Raw genomic sequence first — 19,115 nt, 5'->3', positions numbered from 1 at the left:
CTTCACTGTGTGACCTGTTTCCAGCTCCTTCACTTTGTGACCTGTTCTCCAGACCCTTCAATGTGTGACCTGTTCTCCAGGACCTTCAATGTGTGACCTGTTCTCCAGTCCCTTTACTGTGTGACCTGTTCTCCAGGCCCTTCACTGTGTGACCTGTTCTCCAGGCCCTTCACTGTGTGACCTGTTCTCCAGGCCCTTCACTGTGTGACCTGTTCTCCAGGCCCTTCACTGTGTGACCTGTTCTCCAGGCCCTTCACTGTGTGACCTGTTCTCTAGGCCCTTCAATTTGTGACCTGTTCTCCAGGCCCTTCACTGTGTGACCTGTTCTCCAGGCGCTTCACTCTGTGGCCTGTTCTCCAGGCCCTTCACTATGTGACCTGTTCTCCAGGCCCTTCACTGTTTGACCTGTTCTCCAGGCCCTTCACTTTGTGACCTGTTCTCCAGGCCCTTCACTGTGTGACCTGTACTCCAGGCCCTTCACTGTGTGACCTGTTCTCCAGGCCCTTCACTGTGTGACCTGTTCTCCAGGCCCTTCACTGTGTGACCTGTTCTCCAGGCCCTTCACTGTGTGACCTGTTCTCCAGTCTCTTTACTGTATGACCTGTTCTCCAGGCCCTTCTCTGTGTTACCTGTTCTCCTGGCCCTTCACTGTGTGACCTGTTCGCCAGGCCCTTCACTGTGTGACCTGTTCTCCAGGCCCTTCACTTTGTGATCTGTTCTCCAGGCCCTTCACTGTGACGTGTTCTCCAGGCCCTTCACTGTGTGACCTGTTCTCCAGGACCTCCACTGTGTGACCTGTTCTCCAGGCCCTTCACTGTGTGACCTGTTCGCAAGGCCTTTCACTGTGTGACCTGTTCTCCAGGCCCTTCACTGTGTGACCTGTTCTCCAGACACTTCACTGTGTGACCTGCTCTCCAGGCCCTTCACTGTGTGACCTGTTTCCAGCCCCTTCACTTTGTGACCTGTTCTCCAGACCCTTCAATTTGTGACCTGTTCTCCAGGACCTTCAATGTGTGACCTGTTCTCCAGTCCCTTTACTGTGTGACCTGTTCTCCAGGCCCTTCACTGTGTGACCTGTTCTCCAGGCCCTTCACTGTGTGACCTGTTCTCCAGGCCCTTCACTGTGTGACCTGTTCTCCAGGCCCTTCACTCTGTGACCTGTTCTCCAGGCCCTTCACTGTGTGACCTGTTCTCTAGGCCCTTCAATTTGTGACCTGTTCTCCAGGCCCTTCACTGTGTGACCTGTTCTCCAGGCGCTTCACTCTGTGGCCTGTTCTCCAGGCCCTTCACTATGTGACCTGTTCTCCAGGCCCTTCACTGTTTGACCTGTTCTCCAGGCCCTTCACTTTGTGACCTGTTCTCCAGGCCCTTCACTGTGTGACCTGTACTCCAGGCCCTTCACTGTGTGACCTGTTCTCCAGGCCCATCACTGTGTGACCTGTTCTCCAGGCCCTTCACTGTGTGACCTGTTCTCCAGGCCCTTCACTGTGTGACCTGTTCTCCAGTCTCTTTACTGTATGACATGTTCTCCAGGCCCTTCTCTGTGTTACCTGTTCTCCTGGCCCTTCACTGTGTGACCTGTTCGCCAGGCCCTTCACTGTGTGACCTGTTCTCCAGGCCCTTCACTTTGTGATCTGTTCTCCAGGCCCTTCACTGTGACGTGTTCTCCAGGCCCTTCACTGTGTGACCTGTTCTCCAGGCCATTCACTGTGTGACCTGTTCTCCAGGCCCTTCACTGTGTGACCTGTTCTCCAGGCGCTTCACTCTGTGGCCTGTTCTCCAGGCCCTTCACTATGTGACCTGTTCTCCAGGCCCTTCACTGTTTGACCTGTTCTCCAGGCCCTTCACTTTGTGACCTGTTCTCCAGGCCCTTCACTGTGTGACCTGTACTCCAGGCCCTTCACTGTGTGACCTGTTCTCCAGGCCCTTCACTGTGTGACCTGTTCTCCAGGCCCTTCACTGTGTGACCTGTTCTCCAGGCCCTTCACTGTGTGACCTGTTCTCCAGTCTCTTTACTGTATGACCTGTTCTCCAGGCCCTTCTCTGTGTTACCTGTTCTCCTGGCCCTTCACTGTGTGACCTGTTCGCCAGGCCCTTCACTGTGTGACCTGTTCTCCAGGCCCTTCACTTTGTGATCTGTTCTCCAGGCCCTTCACTGTGACGTGTTCTCCAGGCCCTTCACTGTGTGACCTGTTCTCCAGGACCTCCACTGTGTGACCTGTTCTCCAGGCCCTTCACTGTGTGACCTGTTCGCAAGGCCTTTCACTGTGTGACCTGTTCTCCAGGCCCTTCACTGTGTGACCTGTTTCCAGCCCCTTCACTTTGTGACGTGTTCTCCAGACCCTTCAATGTGTGACCTGTTCTCCAGGACCTTCACTGTTTGACCTGTTCTCCAGGCCCTTCACTGTTTGGCCTGTTCTCCAGGCCCTTCACTGTGTGACCTGTTCTCCGGGCCCTACACATTGTGACCTGTTCTCCAGGCCCTTCACTTTGTGACATGTACTCCAGGCCCTTCACTGTGTGGTCTGTTCTCCAGGCCATTCACCGTGTGACCTGTTCTCCTGGCCCTTCAATTAATGACCTGTTCTCCAGGCCCTTCACTGTGTGACCTGTTCTCCAGGCCCTTCACTGTGTGACCAGTTCTCCAGGCCCTCCAATGTCTGACCTTTTCTCCAGGCCCTTCACTGTCTGACCTGTTCTCCAGGCCCTTCACTGTGTGACCTGTTCTCCAGGCCATTCACTGTGTGACCTGTTCTCCAGGCCCTTCACTGTGTGACCTGTTCTCCAGGCCCTCCACTGTGTGACCTGTTCTCCAGGCCCTTCACTTTGTGACCTGTTCTCCAGGCCCTTCACTGTGTGACCTGTTCTCCAGGCCCTTCACTGTGACGTGTTCTCCAGGCCCTTCACTGTGTGACCTGTTCTCCAGGCCCTTCACTGTGTGACGTGTTCTCCAGGCCCTTCACTGTGTGACCTGTTCTCCAGGCCCTTCACTGTGTGACCTGTTCTCCAGGCCCTTCACTATGTGTCCTGTTCTCCAGGCCCTTCACTGTTTGACCTGTTGTCCAGGCCCTTCACTTTGTGACTTGTTCTCCGGGCCCTTCACTGTGTGACCTGTTCTCCAGGCCCTTCACTTTGTGACCTGTTCTCCAGGCCCTTCACTTTGTGACCTGTACTCCAGGCCCTTCACTGTGTGGTCTGTTCTCCAGGCCCTTCACTGGGTGACCTTTTCTTCTGGCCCATCACTTTGTGACCTGTTCCCCAGGCCCTTCACTGTGTGACCTGTTCTCCAGGCCCTTCACTGTGTGACCTGTTCTCCAGGCCCTCCACTGTCCGACCTTGTCTCCCGGCCCTTCACTGTCTGACCTGTTCTCCAGGCCCTTCACTGTGTGACCTGTTCTCCAGGCCATTCACTGTGCGACCTGTTCTTCAGGCCCTTCACTGTGTGACCTGTTCTCCAGGACCTCCACTGTGTGACCTGTTCTCCAGGCCCTTCACTGTGTGACCTGTTCGCAAGGCCTTTCACTGTGTGACCTGTTCTCCAGGCCCTTCACTGTGTGACCTGTTCTCCAGACACTTCACTGTGTGACCTGCTCTCCAGGCCCTTCACTGTGTGACCTGTTTCCAGCCCCTTCACTTTGTGACATGTTCTCCAGACCGTTCAATGTGTGACCTGTTCTCCAGGACCTTCAATGTGTGACCTGTTCTCCAGTCCCATTACTGTGTGACCTGTTCTCCAGGCCCTTCACTGTGTGACCTGTTCTCCAGGCCCTTCACTGTGTGACCTGTTCTCCAGGCCCTTCACTGTGTGACCTGTTCTCCAGGCCCTTCACTGTGTGACCTGTTCTCCATGCCCTTCACTGTGTGACCTGTTCTCTAGGCCCTTCAATTTGTGACCTGTTCTCCAGGCCCTTCACTGTGTGACCTGTTCTCCAGGCGCTTGACTCTGTGGCCTGTTCTCCAGGCCCTTCACTATGTGACCTGTTCTCCAGGCCCTTCACTGTTTGACCTGTTCTCCAGGCCCTTCACTTTGTGACCTGTTCTCCAGGCCCTTCACTGTGTGACCTGTACTCCAGGCCCTTCACTGTGTGACCTGTTCTCCAGGCACTTCACTGTGTGACCTGTTCTCCAGGCCCTTCACTGTGTGACCTGTTCTCCAGGCCCTTCACTGTGTGACCTGTTCTCCAGTCTCTTTACTGTATGACCTGTTCTCCAGGCCCTTCTCTGTGTTACCTGTTCTCCTGGCCCTTCACTGTGTGACCTGTTCGCCAGGCCCTTCACTGTGTGACCTGTTCTCCAGGCCCTTCACTTTGTGATCTGTTCTCCAGGCCCTTCACTGTGACGTGTTCTCCAGGCCCTTCACTGTGTGACCTGTTCTCCAGGACCTCCACTGTGTGACCTGTTCTCCAGGCCCTTCACTGTGTGACCTGTTCGCAAGGCCTTTCACTGTGTGACCTGTTCTCCAGGCCCTTCACTGTGTGACCTGTTCTCCAGACACTTCACTGTGTGACCTGCTCTCCAGGCCCTTCACTGTGTGACCTGTTTCCAGCCCCTTCACTTTGTGACCTGTTCTCCAGACCCTTCAATGTGTGACCTGTTCTCCAGGACCTTCAATGTGTGACCTGTTCTCTAGGCCCTTCAATTTGTGACCTGTTCTCCAGGCCCTTCACTGTGTGACCTGTTCTCCAGGCGCTTCACTCTGTGGCCTGTTCTCCAGGCCCTTCACTATGTGACCTGTTCTCCAGGCCCTTCACTGTTTGACCTGTTCTCCAGGCCCTTCACTTTGTGACCTGTTCTCCAGGCCCTTCACTGTGTGACCTGTACTCCAGGCCCTTCATTGTGTGACCTGTTCTCCAGGCCCTTCACTGTGTGACCTGTTCTCCAGGCCCTTCACTGTGTGACCTGTTCTCCAGGCCCTTCACTGTGTGACCTGTTCTCCAGGCCCTTCACTGTGTGACCTGTTCTCTAGGCCATTCAATTTGTGATCTGTTCTCCAGGCCCTTCACTGTGTGACCTGTTCTCCAGGCGCTTCACTCTGTGGCCTGTTCTCCAGGCCCTTCACTATGTGACCTGTTCTCCAGGCCCTTCACTGTTTGACCTGTTCTCCAGGCCCTTCACTTTGTGACCTGTTCTCCAGGCCCTTCACTGTGTGACCTGGATTCCAGGCCCTTCACTGTGTGACCTGTTCTCCAGGCCCTTCACTGTGTGACCTGTTCTCCAGGCCCTTCACTGTGTGACCTGTTCTCCAGGCCCTTCACTGTGTGACCTGTTCTCCAGTCTCTTTACTGTATGACCTGTTCTCCAGGCCCTTCTCTGTGTTACCTGTTCTCCTGGCCCTTCACTGTGTGACCTGTTCGCCAGGCCCTTCACTGTGTGACCTGTTCTCCAGGCCCTTCACTTTGTGATCTGTCCTCCAGGCCCTTCACTGTGACGTGTTCTCCAGGCCCTTCACTGTGTGACCTGTTCTCCAGGCCCTGCACTGTGTGACCTGTTCTCCAGGCCATTCACTGTGTGACGTGTTCTCCAGGCCCTTCACTGTGTGACCTGTTCTCCAGGCCCTTCACTGTGTGACCTGTTCTCCAGGCACTTCACTGTGTGACCTGTTCTCCAGTCTCTTTACTGTATGACCTGTTCTCCAGGCCCTTCTCTGTGTGACCTGTTCTCCTGGCCCTTCACTGTGTGACCTGTTCTCCAGGCCCTTCACTTTGTGACCTGTTCTCCAGGCCATTCACTGTGTGACCTGTTCTCCAAGCCGTTCACTGTGTGACCTGTTCTCCAGGACCTTCACTGTGTGACCTGTTCTCCAGGCCCTGCATTCTGTGACCTGTTCTCCAGGCCCTTCACTGTGTGGTCTGTTCTCCAGGCCCTTCACTGGGTGACCTTTTCTTCTGGCCCATCACTTTGTGACCTGTTCACCAGGCCCTTAACTGTGTGACCTGTTCTCCAGGCCCTTCTCTGTGTGACCTGTTCTCCAGGCCCTCCACTGTCCGACCTTGTCTCCCGGCCCTTCACTGTCTGACCTGTTCTCCAGGCCCTTCACTGTGTGACCTGTTCTCCAGGCCATTCACTGTGTGACCTGTTCTCCAGGCCCTTCACTGTGTGACCTGTTCTCCAGGACCTCCACTGTGTGACCTGTTCTCCAGGCCCTTCACTGTGTGACCTGTTCGCAAGGCCTTTCACTGTGTGACCAGTTCTCCAGGCCCTTCACTGTGTGACCTGTTCTCCAGACACTTCACTGTGTGACCTGCTCTCCAGGCCCTTCACTGTGTGACCTGTTCTCTAGGCCCTTCAATTTGTGACCTGTTCTCCAGGCCCTTCTCTGTGTGACCTGTTCTCCTGGCCCTTCACTGTGTGACCTGTTCTCCAGGCCCTTCACTTTGTGACCTGTTCTCCAGGCCATTCACTGTGTGACCTGTTCTCCAAGCCGTTCACTGTGTGACCTGTTCTCCAGGACCTTCACTGTGTGACCTGTTCTCCAGGCCCTGCATTCTGTGACCTGTTCTCCAGGCCCTTCACTGTGTGGTCTGTTCTCCAGGCCCTTCACTGGGTGACCTTTTCTTCTGGCCCATCACTTTGTGACCTGTTCACCAGGCCCTTAACTGTGTGACCTGTTCTCCAGGCCCTTCTCTGTGTGACCTGTTCTCCAGGCCCTCCACTGTCCGACCTTGTCTCCCGGCCCTTCACTGTCTGACCTGTTCTCCAGGCCCTTCACTGTGTGACCTGTTCTCCAGGCCATTCACTGTGTGACCTGTTCTCCAGGCCCTTCACTGTGTGACCTGTTCTCCAGGACCTCCACTGTGTGACCTGTTCTCCAGGCCCTTCACTGTGTGACCTGTTCGCAAGGCCTTTCACTGTGTGACCAGTTCTCCAGGCCCTTCACTGTGTGACCTGTTCTCCAGACACTTCACTGTGTGACCTGCTCTCCAGGCCCTTCACTGTGTGACCTGTTCTCTAGGCCCTTCAATTTGTGACCTGTTCTCCAGGCCCTTCACTGTGTGACCTGTTCTCCAGGCGCTTCACTCTGTGACCTGTTCTCCAGGCCCTTCACTATGTGACCTGCTCTCCAGGCCCTTCACTGTGTGACCTGTTTCCAGCCCCTTCACTTTGTGACCTGTTCTCCAGACCCTTCAATGTGTGACCTGTTCTCCAGTCCCTTTACTGTGTGACCTGTTCTCCAGGCCCTTCACTGTGTGACCTGTTCTCCAGGCGCTTCACTCTGTGACCTGTTCTCCAGGCCCTTCACTATGTGACCTGTTCTCCAGGCCCTTCACTGTTTGACCTGTTCTCCAGGCCCTTCACTTTGTGACCTGTTCTCCAGGCCCTTCACTGTGTGACCTGTTCTCCAGGCCCTTCACTGTGTGACCTGTTCTCCAGGCCCTTCACTGTGTGACCTGTTCTCCAGGCCCTTCACTGTGTGACCTGTTCTCCAGGCCCTTCACTGTGTGACCTGTTCTCCAGTCTCTTTACTGTATGACCTGTTCTCCAGGCCCTTCTCTGTGTGACCTGTTCTCCTGGCCCTTCACTGTGTGACCTGTTCGCCAGGCCCTTCACTGTGTGACCTGTTCTCCAGGCCCTTCACTTTGTGACCTGTTCTCCAGGCCCTTCACTGTGACGTGTTCTCCAGGCCCTTCACTGGGTGACCTGTTCTCCAGGCCCTGCACTGTGTGACCTGTTCTCCAGGCCCTTCACTGTGTGATGTGTTCTCCAGGCCCTTCACTGTGTGACCTGTTCTCCAGGCCCTTCACTGTGTGACCTGTTCTCCAGGCCCTTCACTGTGTGACCTGTTCTCCAGTCTCTTTACTGTATGACCTGTTCTCCAGGCCCTTCTCTGTGTGACCTGTTCTCCTGGCCCTTCATTGTGTGACCTGTTCTCCAGGCCCTTCACTTTGTGACCTGTTCTCCAGGCCATTCACTGTGTGACCTGTTCTCCAAGCCGTTCACTGTGTGACCTGTTCTCCAGGACCTTCAATTTGTGACCTGTTCTCCAGGCCCTTCACTGTGTGACCTCTTCTCCAGGCCCTTCACTCTGTGACCTGTTCTCCAGGCCCTTCACGATGTGACCTGTTCTCCAGGCCCTTCACGATGTGACCTGTTCTCCAGGCCCTTCACTGTTTGACCTGTTCTCCAGGCCCTTCACTTTGAGACCTGTTCTACAGGCCCTTCACTGTGTATCCTGTTATCCAGGCCCTTCACTGTGTGACCTGTTCTCCAGGCCCTTCACTGTTTGACCTGGTCTCCAGGCCCTTCACTGTTTGGCCTGTTCTCCAGGCCCTTCACTGTGTGACCTGTTCTCCGGGCCCTTCACATTGTGACCTGTTCTCCAGGCCCTTCACTGTGTGACCTGTTCTCCAGGCCCTTCACTGTGTGGTCTGTTCTCCAGGCCATTCACCGTGTGACCTGTTCTCCTGGCCCTTCACTTTGTGACCTGTTCTCCAGGCCCTTCACTGTGTGACCTGTTCTCCAGGCCCTTCACTGTGTGACCAGTTCTCCAGGCCCTCCAATGTCTGACCTTTTCTCCAGGCCCTTCACTGTCTGACCTGTTCTCCAGGCCCTTCACTGTGTGACCTGTTCTCCAGGCCATTCACTGTGTGACCTGTTCTCCAGGCCCTTCACTGTGTGACCTGTTCTCCAGGCCCTCCACTGTGTGACCTGTTCTCCAGGCCCTTCACTTTGTGACCTGTTCTCCAGGCCCTTCACTGTGTCACCTGTTCTCCAGGCCCTTCACTGTGACGTGTTCTCCAGGCCATTCACTGTGTGACCTGTTCTCCAGGCCCTTCACTGTGTGACCTGTTCTCCAGGCCCTTCACTATGTGTCCTGTTCTCCAGGCCCTTCACTGTTTGACCTGTTGTCCAGGCCCTTCACTTTGTGACTTGTTCTCCGGGCCCTTCACTGTGTGACCTGTTCTCCAGGCCCTTCACTTTGTGACCTGTTCTCCAGGCCCTTCACTTTGTGACCTGTACTCCAGGCCCTTCACTGTGTGGTCTGTTCTCCAGGCCCTTCACTGGGTGACCTTTTCTTCTGGCCCATCACTTTGTGACCTGTTCCCCAGGCCCTTCACTGTGTGACCTGTTCTCCAGGCCCTTCACTGTGTGACCTGTTCTCCAGGCCCTCCACTGTCCGACCTTGTCTCCCGGCCCTTCACTGTCTGACCTGTTCTCCAGGCCCTTCACTGTGTGACCTGTTCTCCAGGCCATTCACTGTGTGAGCTGTTCTCCAGGCCCTTCACTGTGTGACCTGTTCTCCAGGACCTCCACTGTGTGACCTGTTCTCCAGGCCCTTCACTGTGTGACCTGTTCGCAAGGCCATTCACTGTGTGACCTGTTCTCCAGGCCCTTCACTGTGTGACCTGTTCTCCAGACACTTCACTGTGTGACCTGCTCTCCAGGCCCTTCACTGTGTGACCTGTTTCCAGCCCCTTCACTTTGTGACCTGTTCTCCAGACCCTTCAATGTGTGACCTATTCTCCAGTCCCTTTCCTGTGTGACCTGTTCTCCAGGCCCTTCACTGTGTGACCTGTTCTCCAGGCCCTTCACTGTGTGACCTGTTCTCCAGGCCCTTCACTGTGTGACCTGTTCTCCAGGCCCTTCACTGTGTGACCTGTTCTCTCGGCCCTTCAATTTGTGACCTGTTCTCCAGGCCCTTCACTGTGTGACCTGTTCTCCAGGCGCTTCACTCTGTGGCCTGTTCTCCAGGCCCTTCACTATGTGACCTGTTCTCCAGGCCCTTCACTGTTTGACCTGTTCTCCAGGCCCTTCACTTTGTGACCTGTTCTCCAGGCCCTTCACTGTTTGACCTGTACTCCAGGCCCTTCACTGTGTGACCTGTTCTCCAGGCCCTTCACTGTGTGACCTGTTCTCCAGGCCCTTCACTGTGTGACCTGTTCTCCAGGCCCTTCACTGTGTGACCTTTTCTCCAGTCTCTTTACTGTATGACCTGTTCTCCAGGCCATTCTCTGTGTGACCTGTTCTCCTGGCCCTTCACTGTGTGACCTGTTCGCCAGGCCATTCACTGTGTGACCTGTTCTCCAGGCCCTTCACTTTGTGATCTGTTCTCCAGGCCCTTCACTGCGACGTGTTCTCCAGGCCCTTCACTGTGTGACCTGTTCTCCAGGCCCTGCACTGTGTGACCTGTTCTCCAGGCCCTTCACTGTGTGACGTGTTCTCCAGGCCCTTCACTGTGTGACCTGTTCTCCAGGCCCTTCACTGTGTGACCTGTTCTCCAGGCACTTCACTGTGTGACCTGTTCTCCAGTCTCTTTACTATATGACCTGTTCTCCAGTCTCTTTACTGTATGACCTGTTCTCCAGGCCCTTCTCTGTGTGACCTGTTCTCCTGGCCCTTCACTGTGTGACCTGTTCTCCAGGCCCTTCACTTTGTGACCTGTTCTCCAGGCCATTCACTGTGTGACCTGTTCTCCAAGCCGTTCACTGTGTGACCTGTTCTCCAGGACCTTCACTGTGTGACCTGTTTTCCAGGCCCTGCATTCTGTGACCTGTTCTCCAGGCCCTTCACTGTGTGACGTGTTCTCCTGGCCCTTCACTGTGTGACCTGTTCTCCAGGCCCTTCACTGTTTGACCTGTTCTCCAGGCCCTTCACTGTGTGACCTGTTCTCCAGGCCCTTCACTGTGTGACCAGTTCTCCAAGCCGTTCACTGTGTGACCTGTTCTCCAGGCCCTTCACAGTGTGACCTGTTCTCCAGGCCATTCACTGTGTGACCTGTTCTCCAGGCCCTTCGCTGCGTGACCTGTTCTCCAGGCCCTACACTTTGTGACCTGTTCTCCAGGCCCTTCACTGTGACGTGTTCTCCAGGCCATTCACTGTGTGACCTGTTCTCCAGGCCCTGCACAGTGTGATCTGTTCTCCAGGCCCTTCACTGTGTAACGTGTTCTCCAGGCCCTTCACTGTGTGACCTGTTCTCCAGGCCCTTCACTGTGTGACCTGTTCCCCAGGCCCTTCACTGTGTGACCTGTTCTCCAGGCCCTTCACTGTGTGACCTGTTCTCCAGGCCCTCCACTGTCCGACCTTGTCTCCCGGCCCTTCACTGTCTGACCTGTTCTCCAGGCCCTTCACTGTGTGACCTGTTCTCCAGGCCATTCACTGTGTGACCTGTTCTCCAGGCCCTTCACTGTGTGACCTGTTCTCCAGGACCTCCACTGTGTGACCTGTTCTCCAGGCCCTTCACTGTGTGACCTGTTCGCAAGGCCTTTCACTGTGTGACCTGTTCTCCAGGCCCTTCACTGTGTGACCTGTTCTCCAGACACTTCACTGTGTGACCTGCTCTCCAGGCCCTTCACTGTGTGACCTGTTTCCAGCCCCTTCACTTTGTGACCTGTTCTCCAGACCCTTCAATGTGTGACCTATTCTCCAGTCCCTTTACTGTGTGACCTGTTCTCCAGGCCCTTCACTGTGTGACCTGTTCTCCAGGCCCTTCACTGCGTGACCTGTTCTCCAGGCCCTTCACTGTGTGACCTGTTCTCCAGGCCCTTCACTGTGTGACCTGTTCTCTCGGCCCTTCAATTTGTGACCTGTTCTCCAGGCCCTTCACTGTGTGACCTGTTCTCCAGGCGCTTCACTCTGTGGCCTGTTCTCCAGGCCCTTCACTATGTGACCTGTTCTCCAGGCCCTTCACTGTTTGACCTGTTCTCCAGGCCCTTCACTTTGTGACCTGTTCTCCAGGCCCTTCACTGTGTGACCTGTACTCCAGGCCCTTCACTGTGTGACCTGTTCTCCAGGCCCTTCACTGTGTGACCTGTTCTCCAGGCCCTTCACTGTGTGACCTGTTCTCCAGGCCCTTCACTGTGTGACCTTTTCTCCAGTCTCTTTACTGTATGACCTGTTCTCCAGGCCATTCTCTGTGTGACCTGTTCTCCTGGCCCTTCACTGTGTGACCTGTTCGCCAGGCCATTCACTGTGTGACCTGTTCTCCAGGCCCTTCACTTTGTGATCTGTTCTCCAGGCCCTTCACTGTGACGTGTTCTCCAGGCCCTTCACTGTGTGACCTGTTCTCCAGGCCCTGCACTGTGTGACCTGTTCTCCAGGCCCTTCACTGTGTGACGTGTTCTCCAGGCCCTTCACTGTGTGACCTGTTCTCCAGGCCCTTCACTGTGTGACCTGTTCTCCAGGCACTTCACTGTGTGACCTGTTCTCCAGTCTCTTTACTGTATGACCTGTTCTCCAGTCTCTTTACTGTATGACCTGTTCTCCAGGCCCTTCTCTGTGTGACCTGTTCTCCTGGCCCTTCACTGTGTGACCTGTTCTCCAGGCCCTTCACTTTGTGACCTGTTCTCCAGGCCATTCACTGTGTGACCTGTTCTCCAAGCCGTTCACTGTGTGACCTGTTCTCCAGGACCTTCACTGTGTGACCTGTTCTCCAGGCCCTGCATTCTGTGACCTGTTCTCCAAGCCCTTCACTGTGTGACGTGTTCTCCTGGCCCTTCACTGTGTGACCTGTTCTCCAGGCCCTTCACTGTTTGACCTGTTCTCCAGGCCCTTCACTGTGTGACCTGTTCTCCAGGCCCTTCACTGTGTGACCAGTTCTCCAAGCCGTTCACTGTGTGACCTGTTCTCCAGGCCCTTCACAGTGTGACCTGTTCTCCAGGCCATTCACTGTGTGACCTGTTCTCCAGGCCCTTCGCTGCGTGACCTGTTCTCCAGGCCCTACACTTTGTGACCTGTTCTCCAGGCCCTTCACTGTGACGTGTTCTCCAGGCCATTCACTGTGTGACCTGTTCTCCAGGCCCTGCACAGTGTGATCTGTTCTCCAGGCCCTTCACTGTGTAACGTGTTCTCCAGGCCCTTCACTGTGTGACCTGTTCTCCAGGCCCTTCACTGTGTGACCTGTTCTCCAGGCCCTTCACTGTGTGACCTGTTCTCCAGTCTCTTTACTGTATGACCTGTTCTCCAGGCCATTCTCTGTGTGACATGGTTCTCCTGGCCCTTCACTGTGTGACCTGTTCTCCATGCCCTTCACTGTGTGACATGTTCTCCAGGCCCTTCACTATGTGACCTGTTCTCTAGGCCCTTCAATTTGTGACCTGTTCTCCAGGGGCTTCACTGTGTGACCTGTTCTCTAGGCCCTTCAATATGTGACCTGTTCTCCAGGCCCTTCACTGTGTGACCTGTTCTCCAGGCCCTTCACTCTGTGACCTGTTCTCCAGGCCCTTCACTGTGTGACCTGTTCTCCAGGCCCTTCAGTGTGTGACCAGTTCTCCAAGCCGTTCACTGTGTGACCTGTTCTCCAGGCCCTTCACTGTGTGACCTGTTCTCCAGGCCCTTCACTGTGTGACCTGTTCTCCAGGCCCTTCGCTGCGTGACCTGTTCTCCAGGCCCTACACTTTGTGACCTGTTCTCAGGCCCTTCACTGTGACGTGTTCTCCAGGCCATTCACTGTGTGACCTGTTCTCCAGGCCCTGCACAGTGTGACCTGTTCTCCAGGCCCTTCACTGTGTAACGTGTTCTCCAGGCCCTTCACTGTGTGACATGTTCTCCAGGCCCTTCACTGTGTGACCTGTTCTCTAGGCCCTTCAATTTGTGACCTGTTCTCCAGGGGCTTCACTGTGTGACCTGTTCTCTAGGCCCTTCAATATGTGACCTGTTCTCCAGGCCCTTCACTGTGTGACCTGTTCTCCAGGCCCTTCACTCTGTGACCTGTTCTCCTGGCCCTTCACTATGTGACCTGTTCTCCAGGCCCTTCACTGTTTGACCTGTTCTCCAGGCCCTTCACTTTGTGACCTGTTCTCCATGCCCTTCACTGTGTGACCTGTTCTCCAGGCCCTTCACTGTGTGAACTGTTCTACAGGCCCTTCACTGTTTGACCTGTTCTCCAGGCCCTTCACTGTTTGACCTGTTCTCCAGGCCCTTCACTGTTTGGTCTGTTCTCCAGGCCCTTCACTGTGTGACCTGTTCTCCAGGCCCTTCACTGTGTGACCAGTTCTCCAGGCCCTCCACTTTCTGACCTTTTCTCCAGGCCCTTCACTGTCTGACCTGTTCTCCAGGCCCTTCACTGTGTGACCTGTTCTCCAGGCCATTCACTGTGTGACCTGTTCTCCAGGCCCTTCACTGTGTGACCTGTTCTCCAGGCCTTCCACTGTGCGACCTGTTCTCCAGGCCCTTCACTGTGTGACCTGTTCGCAAGGCCCTTCACTGTGTGACCTGTTCTCCAGGCCCTTCACTGTGTGACCTGTTCTCCAGACCCTTCAATGTGTGACCTGTTCTCCAGGACCTTCACTGTGTGACCTGTTCTCCAGTCCCTTTACTGTGTGACCTGTTCTCCAGGCCCTTCGCTGTGTGACCTGTTCTCCAGGCCCTTCACCGTGTGACCTGTTCTCCAGGCCCTTCACTGTGTGACCTGTTCTCCAGGCCCGTCACTGTGTGACCTGTTCTCTAGGCGATTCAATTTGTGACCTGTTCTCCAGGCCCTTCACTGTGTGACCTGTTCTCCAGGCCCTTCACTCTGTGACCTGTTCTCCAGGTCCTTCACTATGTGACCTGTTCTCCAGGCCGTTCACTGTGTGACCTGTTCACCAGACCCTGCATTGTGTGACCTGTTCTCCAGGCCCTTCACTGTGTGACATGTTCTCCAGGCCCTTCACTGTATGACCTATTCTCTAGGCCCTTCAATTTGTGACCTGTTCTCCAGGGGCTTCACTGTGTGACCTGTTCTCTAGGCCCTTCAATTTGTGACATGTTCTCCAGGCCATTCACTGTGTGACCTGTTCTCCAGGCCCTTCACTCTGTGACCTGTTCTCCTGGCCCTTCACTATGTGACCTGTTCTCCAGGCCCTTCACGTTTCGACCTGTTCTCCAGGCCCTTCACTTTGTGACCTGTTCTCCAGGCCCTTCACTGTGTGACCTGTTCTCCAGGCCCTTCACTGGGTGACCTGTTCTCCTGGCCCTTCACTTTGTGACCTGTCCTCCAGGCCCTTCACTGTGTGACCTGTTCTCCAGGCCCTTCACTGTGTGACCTGTTCTCCAGGCCATTCACTGTGTGACCTGTTCTCCAGGCCGTTCACTGTGTGACCTGTTCTCCAGGCCCTCCACTGTGTAACCTGTTCTCCAGGCCCTTCACTGTGTGACCTGTTCGCAAGGCCCTTCACTGTGTGACCTGTTCTCGAGGCCCTTCACTGTGTGACCTGTTCGCCAGACACTTCACTGTGTAACCTGCTCTCCAGGCCCTTCACTGTGTGACCTGTTTCCAGCCCCTTCACTTTGTGACCTGTTCTCCAGACCTTTCAATGTGTGACCTGTTCTCCAGGACCTTCACTGTGTGACCTGTTCTCCAGTCCCTTTAATGTGTGACCTGTTCTCCAGGCCCTTCAATGTGTGACCTGTTCTCCAGGCCCTTCACTGTGTGACCTGTTCTCCAGGCCCTTCACTGTGTGACGTGTTCTCCAGGCCCTTCACTGTGTGACCTGTTCTCTAGGCCCTTCACTGTGTGACCTGTTCTCCAGGCCCTTCACTGTGTGACCTGTTCTCCAGGCCCTTCACTGTTTGACCTGTTCTCCAGGCCCTTCACTGTGTGAACTGTTTTCCAGGCCCTTCACTGTGTGACCAGTTCTCCAAGCCGTTCACTGTGTGACCTGTTCTCCAGGCCCTTCACTGTGTGACCTGTTCTCCAGGCCCTTCACTGTGTGACCTGTTCTCCAGGCCCTTCACTGCGTGACCTGTTCTCCAGGCCCTTCACTTTGTGACCTTTTCTCCAGGCCGTTCACTGTGTGACCTGTTCTCCAGGCCCTTCACTGTGTGACCTGTTCTCCAGGCCCTTCACTTTGTGACCTGTTCTCCAGGCCCTTCACTATGTGTCCTGTTCTCCAGGCCCTTCACTGTTTGACCTGTTGTCCAGGCCCTTCACTTTGTGACATGTTCTCCGGGGCCTTCACTGTGTGACCTGTTCTCCAGGCCCTTCACTTTGTGACCTGTTCTCCAGGCCCTTCACTTTGTGACCTGTACTCCAGGCCCTTCACTGTGTGGTCTGTTCTCCAGGCCCTTCACTGGGTGACCTGTTCTTCTGGCCCATTACTTTGTGACCTGTTCACCAGGCCCTTCACTGTGTGACCTGTTCTCCAGGCCCTTCACTGTGTGACCTGTTCTCCAGGCCCTCCACTGTCCGACCTTGTCTCCCGGCCCTTCACTGTCTAACCTGTTCTCCAGGCCCTTCACTGTGTGACCTGTTCTCCAGGCCATTCACTGTGTGACCTGTTCTCCAGGCCCTTCACTGTGTGACCTGTTCTCCAGGACCTCCACTGTGTGACCTGTTCTCCAGGCCCTTCACTGTGTGACCTGTTCGCAAGGCCTTTCACTGTGTGACCTGTTCTCCAGGCCCTTCACTGTGTGACCTGTTCTCCAGACACTTCACTGTGTGACCTGCTCTCCAGGCCCTTCACTGTGTGACCTGTTTCCAGCCCCTTCACTTTGTGACCTGTTCTCCAGACCCTTCAATGTGTGACCTGTTCTCCATCCCTTTACTGTGTGACCTGTTCTCCAGGCCCTTCACTGTGTGACCTGTTCTCCAGGCCCTTCACTGTGTGACCTGTTCTCCAGGCCCTTCACTGTGTGACCTGTTCTCCAGGCCCTTCACTGTGTGACCTGTTCTCCAGGCCCTTCACTGTGTGACCTGTTCTCTAGGCCCTTCAATTTGTGACCTGTTCTCCAGGCCCTTCACTGTGTGACCTGTTCTCCAGGCACTTCACTCTGTGACCTGTTCTCCAGGCCCTTCACTATGTGACCTGTTCCCCAGGCCCTTCACTGTTTGACCTGTTCTCCAGGCCCTTCACTTTGTGACCTGTTCTCCAGGCCCTTCACTGTGTGACCTGTTCTCCAGGCCCTTCACTGTGTGACCTGTTCTCCAGGCCCTTCACTGTGTGACCTGTTCTCCAGGCCCTTCACTGTGTGACCTGTTCTCCAGGCCCTTCACTGTGTGACCTGTTCTCCAGTCTCTTTACTGTATGACATGTTCTCCAGGCCCTTCTCTGTGTGACCTGTTCTCCTGGCCCTTCACTGTGTGACCTGTTCGCCAGGCCCTTCACTGTGTGACCTGTTCGCCAGGCCCTTCACTGTGTGACCTGTTCTCCAGGCCCTTCACTGTGTGACCTGTTCTGTAGGCCCTTCACTGTTTGGTCTGTTCTCCAGGCCCTTCACTGGGTGACCTGTTCTCCAGGCCCTTCACTGTGTGACATGTTCTCCAGGCCCTTCACTGTATGACCTGTTCTCTAGGCCCTTCAATTTGTGACCTGTTCTCCAGGGGTTTAACTGTGTGACCTGTTCTCTAGGCCCTTCAATTTGTGACATGTTCTCCAGGCCCTTCACTGTGTGACCTGTTCTCCAGGCCTTTCACTCTGTGACCTGTTCTCCTGGCCCTTCACTATGTGACCTGTTCTCCAGGCCCTTCACGGTTCGACCTGTTCTCCAGGCCCTTCACTTTGTGACATGTTCTCCAGGCCCTTCACTGTGTGACCTGTTCTCCAGGCCCTTCACTGGGTGACCTGTTCTCCTGGCCCTTCACTTTGTGACCTGTTCTCCAGGCCCTACACTGTGTGACCTGTTCTCCAGGCCCTTCACTGTGTGACCTGTTCTCCAGGCCATTCACTGTGTGACCTGTTCTCCAGGCCGTTCACTGTGTGACCTGTTCTCCAGGCCCTCCACTTTGTGACCTGTTCTCCAGGCCCTTCACTGTGTGACCTGTTCGCAAGGCCCTTCACTGTGTGACCTGTTCTCGAGGCCCTTCAGGGTGACCTGTTCTCCTGGCCCTTCACTGTGTGACCTGTTCGCCAGGCCCTTCACTGTGTGACCTGTTCTCCAGGCCCTTCACTGTGTGACCTGTTCTGTAGGTCCTTCACTGTTTGGTCTGTTCTCCAGGCCCTTCACTGGGAGACCTGTTCTCCAGGCCCTTCACTGGGAGACCTGTTCTCCTGGCCCTTCACTTTGTGACCTGTTCTCCAGGCCCTTCACTGTGTGACCTGTTCTCCAGGCCCTTCAATGTGTGACCAGTTCTCCAGGCCCTCCACTGTCTGACCTTTTCTCCAGGCCCTTCACTATCTGACCTGTTCTCCAGGCCCTTCACTGTGTGACCTGTTCTCCAGGCCATTCACTGTGTGACCTGTTCTTCAGGCCCTTCACTGTGTGACCTGTTCTCCAGGCACTCCACTGTGTGACCTGTTCTCCAGGCCCTTCACTGTGTGACCTGTTCGCAAGGCCCTTCACTGTGTGACCTGTACTCCAGGCCCTTCACTGTGTGACATGTTCTCCAGACACTTCACTGTGTGACCTGTTCTCCAGGCCCTTCACTGTGTGACCTGTTCTCTAGGCCCTTCAATTTGTAACCTGTTCTCCAGGCCCTTCATTGTGTGACCTGTTCTCCAGGCCCTTCACTCTGTGACCTGTTCTCCAGGCCCATCACAATGTGACCTGTTCTCCAGGCCCTTCACTGTTTGACCTGTTCTCCAGGCCCTTCACTTTGTGACCTGTTCTCCAGGACCTTCACTGTGTGACCTGTTCTCCAGTCCCTTTACTGTGTGACCTGTTCTCCAGGCCCTTCGCTGTGTGACCTGTTCTCCAGGCCCTTCACTGTGTGACCTGTTCTCCAGGCCCTTCACTTTGTGACCTGTTCTCCAGACCCTTCAATGTGTGAACTGTTCTCCAGGACCTTCACTGTGTGACCTGTTCTCCAGTCCCTTTACTGTGTGACCTGTTCTCCAGGCCCTTCACTGTGTGACCTGTTCTCCAGGCCCTTCACTGTGTGACCTGTTCTCCAGTCTCTTTACTGTATGACATGTTCTCCAGGCCCTTCTCTGTGTGACCTGTTCTCCTGGCCCTTCACTGTGTGACCTGTTCGCCAGGCCCTTCACTGTGTGACCTGTTCTCCAGGCCCTTCACTGTGTGACCTGTTCTGTAGGCCCTACACTGTTTGGTCTGTTCTCCAGGCCCTTCACTGGGTGACCTGTTCTCCAGGCCCTTCACTGTGTGACATGTTCTCCAGGCCCTTCACTGTATGACCTGTTCTCTAGGCCCTTCAATTTGTGACCTGTTCTCCAGGGGTTTAACTGTGTGACCTGTTCTCTAGGCCCTTCAATTTGTGACATGTTCTCCAGGCCCTTCACTGTGTGACCTGTTCTCCAGGCCTT

Source organism: Scyliorhinus torazame, chromosome 3 (genome assembly GCF_047496885.1).
Source record: "Scyliorhinus torazame isolate Kashiwa2021f chromosome 3, sScyTor2.1, whole genome shotgun sequence".
NCBI lineage: Eukaryota > Metazoa > Chordata > Chondrichthyes > Carcharhiniformes > Scyliorhinidae > Scyliorhinus > Scyliorhinus torazame.
The sequence above is the reverse complement of the archived record's forward strand: the minus strand, read 5'-3'. Positions refer to the sequence as shown.